Below are 9,097 nucleotides of genomic sequence, written 5' to 3'. Positions count from 1 at the left end.
ATTTTGTTATTCTTATAAGCGTTTAAATAAGTTTTCAATTAAATTTTCAAATAACTTTGATTTCTTTTTAATAATTAGATGTTGAGTGAGGGGCCAGGGCCCTAGTGCCGGCGGGCGGCTGGGGGTTTTGACCAGAGGAAAGTGTAGGTCATGGTCAAAAAGCAGAGAATGGTGGTAAATAATAGATTTGGGGAAGAATTGACAGCCATAAAGTCCCGCGCGAATAACGTGGCGTCGGTGATGACAACTCGAATGTGGAGGGAGAACTTTCCTTTAACCGCCCAATTAACACGGCAGATATTTCCGCATAAGCCACGGGCGATTCACAGTTTACCTACTCTAAACGCCCCCATTAAATCCTTCAATTTTGGGGCCCTGTCAGAGAGTATATGAAAAGCCAGATTCGATCGATCCATTTCCCACTGCATTAAATACGATCACAGCCGTAACAGCAGCAGTCTCAGTGGCAGTGGCAGTGGCAGTGCGGGTGAGAATTCGAGGTGGTGATTTCAAACGGGATTCGTACGAACTGTTTCTCCGAACATAAAGTTACTGTTCAACTTCACCCTCTACTCAGACAGAAAGAGAGAGAGGGCAAAGAAAATGCCCCATGCCCATTAATTCTTGTGCGCTCACGAGCTAAAATCGTTGCAGGCCTGAGCTGTGAAGGAATATGGGAAGTGGGATTTGGGCCCGGCGGATGGCCCTCTTTTTGCTGGCCATTGCTTCTGTTATGGCTGCTCCCAGGGAAGATCTGGTCACCCGCCTGCCTGGCCAGCCTCTGGTTTCGTTCAAGCAGTATTCTGGGTATGTGACCGTGGATGAAGCTGTGGGCACCGCTCTCTTTTATTATTTTGTTGAAGCGGAGCGGAACGCCAGCTCCCTCCCTCTCGCCCTCTGGCTTAATGGAGGTACATGGTGGATTTTGGTAATTCGATTCAACTGTTAGATTAATGTCAGGTAGATTTTTTTTTTTTTGAAAATAACGGCGTTTGCTAATTAGTTTTTTTATCATTTGGATGGATATTTCACTCATCATTTTAATGGGTGAATAATAGTGCGGATATTTTAGTGGACACTCCACTCATGATCTGGGTGGATACTCTACTCATCATCTTGATCCCTGGCATGATGGTGGATTTTGGTAATTCAATTTAACTATTAGTTTAATTTTATAATAACTGTGTTTTAGAGTTTAGTTTTACATTTGGGTGGACACTCCCCTCATTGTTGTGATGGATTGAAGGTCTATTATAAATATTTCTGATATATAAAGTGCCTGCCCAAAATGTAGAACAAACTTCATTGATAAACACAATTTTTTTCCAAAAATTAAATTGATGAACACAAATTTTTTTACAAAAATTCATTTTGCACTATTACATGGTTTGAATTAAATGAATGAAATATTTCTTTTTGAAGCTGGATGCCCTCTGATTCAGTCGAGGCTCTCGATTCCTGGCAGAAAAAAATATCAACAGATTAAAGTTTCATTTATTTTTGTACGTTGAATGCATTTTCTCTGTTATTCAGTGACATTGAACCTGCAAGAATGTTGATTCAGAGAAAAAAATGTTTCTGGTAAGGTATGTCCGAGGAAGAAGTTAAGGTTTCTGTGTTTTTCTTACTATGAATCTTTTCCATTTTTAACTATTTTTGTGTTATATTTGATTGTAAAAACTGATCCATTTTTTTTTAACTATTTTTGTGTTATATTTGATTGTATAAACGGATCCATTTTTAACTATTTTTGTATATCTTTTCGTTGTAAGTGCTGATCCACAAGAGCATAAAAGTTTCAATGTACCATGATCTTGTGGCCTCTGCTTTTATAAATATTCTGATTATAAAAATTACACTACAGGGCTTCCCATGAATTTCTTACATTCAATCCAGTTGTTCGATTTCTCCCTGGAAAAAAATAATATGAAGAGACTGAAGTTTCATTTACTTTTGGGCACTTCACTCTGATAATATGTGGCATTCGAAAAAGAAGAAGGGATAAATTGTTTGAAAAATTATATAGGGACTAAGGAAAAATATTTCAAGCATAGGCGAAGTTTTCTGTGTTTTTCAAATTATAAATTTCTTCTTCTTTTATAGGTTAATTGAAGTTTATATGTCCCCGTGCTTTAGGGGTTGTTTATAGCATTAAATCTATATATGTAATTGAAAATATATTTTGGATAACAAAATATGAAGATTTAGCTTTAAAAAATGAAAATTTTGATTTTAGATTAAAAAAAAAAATTAATCCATTTTTTTTCGAACCCAAAAAATAAATTGGTATATTATGTTTAGATTTCATTGTCTCTAGAGGTGTGGGCGAAATTTTGTGGATCAATTGGCTCCGTTTTGCAGGACCGGGGTGTTCTTCCATAGGCGGCGGAGCATTTACAGAGCTAGGGCCGTTTTATCCCCGCGGTGGGGGCCGAATGGGGTTGAAGAGAAATCCGCATTCCTGGAATAAAGGTACGCACGCATTTTTTCGAAGCAGTGACCATTTGGTTTTCGGTCAAATCTTTTCGCTATGCTCTGAGTACTATTTTTGTTTTGGCAGTGGCAAATCTTCTTTTCCTGGATTCTCCCGCTGGAGTGGGGTGGTCTTATTCGAATGGCACATCACCCTACAATTACAACGACGAAAGAGTGGGTATGTATCTGTCCTCCACATTTGTTTTTGCCCTTTTGGAACTGGAACCATAATACGTCCGCCCGCTTTGTATCCATCAAACAGCGAATGAGACCTTGACATTTCTACTCAAATGGTACGAAAAGTTTCCAGAGTACAAGACCCGGGACCTGGTCATCACCGGAGAAAGCTACGCAGGTACCTCCCAATGTTTTGTTTTTATTTTTATTTTTATTTGGACCAGTTTTAATTGGTTGTTTGACTATATATGTTAAACATCGTAATTTTGAAATTACTAAGAAATCGCAATTTTTTTATACGGATAGTTGTATATTTGGTATTTTTTTTAAACTTAAATCTTTATCTTATAATTAAAAAAAGTTTTTAGAATTTTTTTATTAAAATTATTATGTAAATTAATACTAAATAATATCATGTAAAAAATGATGAGGACCAACATATATCAAGTACATTGGTTAATATAATTATGTTTTATAGGACATCTTTATGTTGAAGTGCAGATCTTGGATTTTGAGCATCATAAGAGGGATGGAATTATCCAGGAATCTTCACAGAAACATTTTTTTACCATTGGATTTTAGGATATTCTAGGATATTCCTCAAATCTACAGTATATATAGTAGCATGTTTTTTATATATAATTGAATAAAATTAATTTTGACAAGGCTGAAAATTATTGGCTTTACTAAAAGCAATAAATGGACGAGACTGTATATTCCCACTATTAAATTTTGGGTAAATATATACAATACAACCCCACACATTTACTGCTCATTAGCAAGGCATTTATTTATTGCCTTTTGACTATTCGATTTTTCATAAATTACTCACCAACCCATTCTTTTTCTGTCGCTTCTCAGGGCATTATATACCGCAACTAGCAGAAAAAATTCTGAGACACAACACGAATCGCGGTGGATATAAATTCAATCTCAGAGCCATCACGGTACGTCAACTTTCCACGACGGAATCTCTCCATTCTTCTAACATTTAATGCCGCGGCTAACATGAACTTCCGGGCTCCCTTTTGTTGCAGATTGGCAATCCTCTACTGAACTATGGCATCGATACGACCGCGACCTATTTTTTCCTGTGGTCGCATGGCCTTATTTCCGACAAAACCTACATGGCGTTACGTCGGCCTGCGACTTTAACAACGGTGTAGACGACGGCAACGGCGCGCGACGATGAGACACAGGTGGGCAGCTGCCAGTTTTTCGTCGGCGCAGCGCGCGACGAGGTCGGTGGTAACATCAACATGTACGACGTTACGCTGGATATCTGCCCCCCTCCCATTGCGCGACAGGCGTTGCTCCTGCGTAAGTTGGTAAGTAGTCTCATCCAGAGGTCTATATTCTGGAATTTAAGTATTTATTTAAAAACCATGTAATAACTGTAACAGTATGCAGTAAAATATAACATTTAAGTCGATAAGTATTATCATATTGCTGATATTGAATAGTGTAGATTAAACGAAGATATGGCAAAAAAAACTCAATTGATTTTTTTATTTTTTTAGTCCTAGATTTGTTATAATTTAGTTGTGGGATAGTTGTTGTACTGGTTATTTAGTAGTGGGATAGTTTTTGTCACTTTTATTTATAAAGGGATAGGTTTTTATTTTAGTTAAATGTTTTTGAGTTTTGCGTTATTATGTTGTTTTTAAAAAAAAAAAATTCATTCAATAAAAATGAAAATGATTTTTATAAAAATTTTATTGAAATATATATTTTAACGAAATAAAAATTGTTTTTGGATAATATTCCCTACTCAATTTTAATGAAATATAATTTAACTCTGATGAATTACCTAAAATTTTAAAAAATATATTATCAATATATCAAATTTCAAATTGATGAAAAAAATAAATAATTTTTTTAACTATCTGAACACTATGGTTATTATTGTACTTTTGTTTTTTGTATTTTGACAAATCCAAAACGAGAAGAAATCAAACGAATACAGTAACAGTTTAAAAAGTTGGAAATTCGAAACGGAATCTGAGTGTCTGCATGTATTCATTTAATGGTGAGCTACCATGTTTTGAGCAGATGACGCATAGGGTGGACGGGATCGACGTGTGTATCGACGATGAGATAACGTCCTATTTCAACCGGCGCCAAGTTCAAGAAGCTCTCCATGCAAACATTACACGCCTTCCATACTCGTGGGAAGCTTGCAGTGGGTACGCCTTCTGTATTCATTTTATGACAGAAAATGCAATTTATAAATAGATAACCATCAATGCTGGCAAACTTGGTGAAAAAGCTTGAAGCACAGAGAGATTTGTCATTAATGCCTGGTGTGAAGTACAAGTTTTAAGCAGAGAAAGAAGGATTACATCTCTGTGATTTGGAAGTTTAAGGTTTTTAAAATTCAAACATTTTTTTAATGCTAAAATTTAGAAAAAGGTAGATGGGCTTGATTTTTTTTGAATTACTTGTCTAGAAAAAAGGTAGATGGGCTTGATTTTTTTTGAATTACTTGTCTAGAAAAAAGGTAGATGGGTTAATTTTTTTGAATTATTTGTTATAAATTTGGGAGCTTTTCAGATATATTTTTGTCTTATTTGCATAGTATTAAAAAAATATTTGTTGGAATTATAAGTTTAATGTGTGAACTCTTCACAATTCTAGGGTTTTAGAGATTTTTCAAAGTGTTGAATCATTATATATATAGTAAAAACAATTTTAACAACAAAAAAAAGTTCACATGGTTCCTACCAAAAACTCTAATATAAATAATAATTAGACAACTACTCCAATACCTATAATAATTAGTTGTTATTATAAGTATTGGAGTAGTTGTCTAATTATTATATGTATTAGAGTTTTTGGTCCAAACCACTTGAATTTTTTATTACATTTTAATTTTTGTTGTTAAAATTGTTTTTGACTATATATAATTAAAACAATTAATTAATTATATTTTTTATATAAAATAAATTAATTAATACTAAATTTTTTAAAATTGAAATAAAACCCTAAAAATTTCAAAATCTCAATTTCAGTGTAATGATCCTACCCAATCTTTATGATTTTGAATCAATTTCAGTGTAATGATCCTACCCAATGTTTATGATTTTGAATCAATTTTGAAAATGATGTTTGTGTACAGTGTCCACTGCTCTATGAATCTGTGTAATGTACATAAAATAGAATTGTCCAAAAACACTATTATTTCTGAACTGTCTCTTTCACTGAAGAGTTGCTGTCAACTTTTTTGGCTCAAAATTCAGGACAATCTATACTGTAGGTGCCCTACAATGTACAATTTCATAATAATAATTTTGTGTCTATATGATGCCTAAGGTCCCCCATCAATGCTATTATAAACCCACTCAGATCACGAGCATCATTAATGCATATTCACAAATGTGTTGCTACTGGACGTGCCCTACACTCTACAATTTCATAATAATAATTTTGTGTCTATATGATGCCTAAGGTCCCCCATCAATGCTATTATAAACCCGCTCAGATCACGAGCATCATTAATGCATATTTGCTGCTGGACGTGCCTGTTAATTAATACAGGGCGCTCAGGGCTGCGTGATTATGGGTTAATTTTTCAATCGCCATTAACGGCTGGGCATCTGGCTTTGTCGCCGGAGCTTTTAAAGGCGCGCAACAAAATTTATAAAAACTTTTGGGCTTCTCGATTATGGTAAGCTTTTATTACAATGTCCTCCCATTGGCAGACGAGGGGCAAATCGCAATCATCTGCTCTCCTCCTTTATTTATTTTTTTGTGTACAATTCTGATAAAGTCTTTGCAGTGCCGTCCCCACCGTTGGCTTCCCTGCCTTTTCTCATACGCAAGCGGCCGTGTGCTCAAACTTTAATTGCGAGCAGACATAATTATATTGGCAGTCGACTTACAGCAGCTGCAGTCGTTGTCAATGGAAAGCTCTGTGCAATTTGAGCGCGGGCCAAGGTGGTCAATGGTCATGGCCAAGTTCATTCGGCTGGATAGAGTCTCCAGGAATATAAAATGAAAGCCTCCCTTTCTCCTTTGCAGAGCTGTTATACCATTTTCGAGGGCCTATCACTTGCTGCAAATAAATTCCTTAATTTATTGTCGCTTTCAAAGCCATGCACATTGTTTCTGCATGCGTGCCTGACATGCTTAATCAAATGCAACTGTATTCGCTTTCAAAAACGATACTTGTATATTTTCACAGGACCAACTTAGTTATTCTATACTAAATGCTGCTCCTGTGCTGTCTAATATAATATGTCCTTGAGAATTCAGGTGCTCGTTAGGTGGTTTAATATCTGCTGCATGATATTCCATATTAAAGGTATATTTGTGTCTTGATATAGGTATTAGGTATTATGTAGTAAGTTAATGGTTGGTTTACTGTTTTTGTTTTTACTTATGGTATAAGAATAATGTATTATCTAACCGATTAAATATAAAACCAATAAACTAATCATTGATTTACTACACGATACCTAGTTATTTAATAAGTTTATTATTTTTAGCCTTGGAAGAAGCCAATGCTCTTACCTCACTTGAGGAGGTTTTGAACTTTTTCTTAGGGCTCTTACATCACTTCAGCGGGTTTTGGACTTCACAAGTCAAGTGTTCATTGTAATTTGTTTCGAGAATCTTAAATATTTCAAAATATGCGATTAAGATACATTGGTAGTTGTTCTTAGGGAGTAAGAGATTTTTGACTTTATATTTGGTTTGAGTAAAGTCTAAATATTTTATCAAATAAAGTTTTTTTTCTAAATTTTTCATAACTTTTTTTTTTCCTCTAAAATCTTTTTTAAACTATGTTTTTTTAACTAAATTATACCATTCTAATTAAAATTGTTATTTTTCCATACTTTTATGCATTTTTAAATACATGACTTTTTTATTGCTTTCTTTTCAACCCACTAGAGTGGTTCATGATTTTTTTAAATTCCTTTTTTCCTATCCATTTTATCCCTAGAACATAAAAACAACCCTCTCAACCTTAATCATGAATTGTAATCACTACTTAGTGCTGTCCTCTAATATGTTTTGTTGATGATGAAGTGTTACAAAGAATCTTTGTTAAGAATAATTAATCGGTCTGTCTGATGATGTGTGATAAATTGTTGTTTCGCATATGTAATTAGGGTTGTTGATTACAAATTCGACGATCAATTGCAAAACATGCTTCCCATACTTTCCAACCTTTTGAAGCAGGGTTTACGTGTATGGATCTTCAGGTACTGTTCCCCCCTTCATGGAATCAATATTACTCTGACACTTACTATTCTGACTCTATGTTTAAGGCTATGTTAATTATTAACTTATTAAATGATGTTTAATATTTGTTTTTTCTTTACTGTGTAGAAATGTTACATTACTTTTTAATTCTAATACATGGAAATGAAAGTTTCAGTGGAGATCAAGATTCAGTGGTGCCATTAACCGGAACCAGAAGTCAGATGAGCAAGCTCGCTAAAGATTCGAACCTCCGACCTATAATGCCGTATAGTGCTTGGTATGCTCATGGACAGGTAAGAAACCCATTCTTTGGGAATATTACAGAACAGGAAGACTGAAAATTAAATATTTAGAAAGACTGTCTACAAAGGCAATACATTAGTTGCTGGATTTTTTGACTTTTGCAGGTGGGTGGATGGACTGAAGCATATGAACAGCTTGTTTATGCGACAGTGAGAGGTGCAGCGCACATGGTTCCCTATGCTCAGCCTGAAAGGGCATTGATTTTGTTTCGGAGGTTCTTATCTGGCAAGCAATTACCTCGACGCTTACCTTCTGTAAGCCATCATTTATAGCATAACGAGTCTCTAAAATCTACTCGAGCACATAGAGCAAATCTGTAAAACATTAAGAACATATTCAGAAATAAGTATTTTATATATATATATATATGATATGTGTTCGGTTCTTAATTGTATAAAAACCATTTAACTCTGGCTTTGACTCTAGAGTCTAAACAAGTGCCTTCAGCATGATTGGTGAACAAATAACTAATGAAATGTTATTCAAAAGAGTAACGATAAATTACTGCCATGTTGAGTGAATCCATCTTTCATTTAAGTCTGGAGACAATGTTATATATCTGACTTTGGCATGCTAAATTGGTGAGTTATGTTTTGTGGTATTCACCATGGTCTTAATATTATTTTGCCATGGCATTCATGTTATACTATTTTATTATTATTTACGTTTGGATTAGGTTTGAAATTATTTTTGATTATTATTATTATTATTTTATTTTATTTAGTTAATATAGATTTTAATATTTATATAATAATTATTATTTAGTTAGGCTGGATTTTAATATTTATATATAATAATAATAATAATAATTTAGTTAACATGGATTTTAATATTTATATTATAATAATAATTATTATAATTATGGTTGAAATTTCACAATTTATCTAATATTTTATAATATAATAATAGTTAATTAAATTATTTAAATGAGCAA

General features: G+C 33.8%; 1 pseudogene across 1 annotated transcript; it reads left to right on the top strand.

Annotated features, from left to right (window-relative positions):
• The first annotated feature begins 316 nt into the window (after window positions 1–316).
• Window positions 317–8,536, top strand: LOC149263443 (serine carboxypeptidase-like 44; annotated as a pseudogene). Its single transcript, XR_016249677.1, has 10 exons — window positions 317–911; window positions 2,362–2,472; window positions 2,561–2,653; window positions 2,738–2,830; window positions 3,514–3,599; window positions 3,690–3,980; window positions 4,705–4,838; window positions 7,767–7,859; window positions 8,036–8,153; window positions 8,268–8,536. The product of XR_016249677.1 is annotated as a serine carboxypeptidase-like 44 (transcript).
• Window positions 8,537–9,097: the final 561 nt, after the last annotated feature.

The sequence above is a fragment of the Pinus tabuliformis genome, chromosome 6 (assembly GCF_031772625.1).
Source record: "Pinus tabuliformis cultivar Carrire ecotype Pingquan chromosome 6, CPIR1, whole genome shotgun sequence".
Classification (NCBI taxonomy): Eukaryota; Viridiplantae; Streptophyta; class Pinopsida; order Pinales; family Pinaceae; genus Pinus; species Pinus tabuliformis.
Note: the sequence above shows the minus strand (reverse complement) of the source record. Positions and strands in the feature narration are given on the sequence as shown.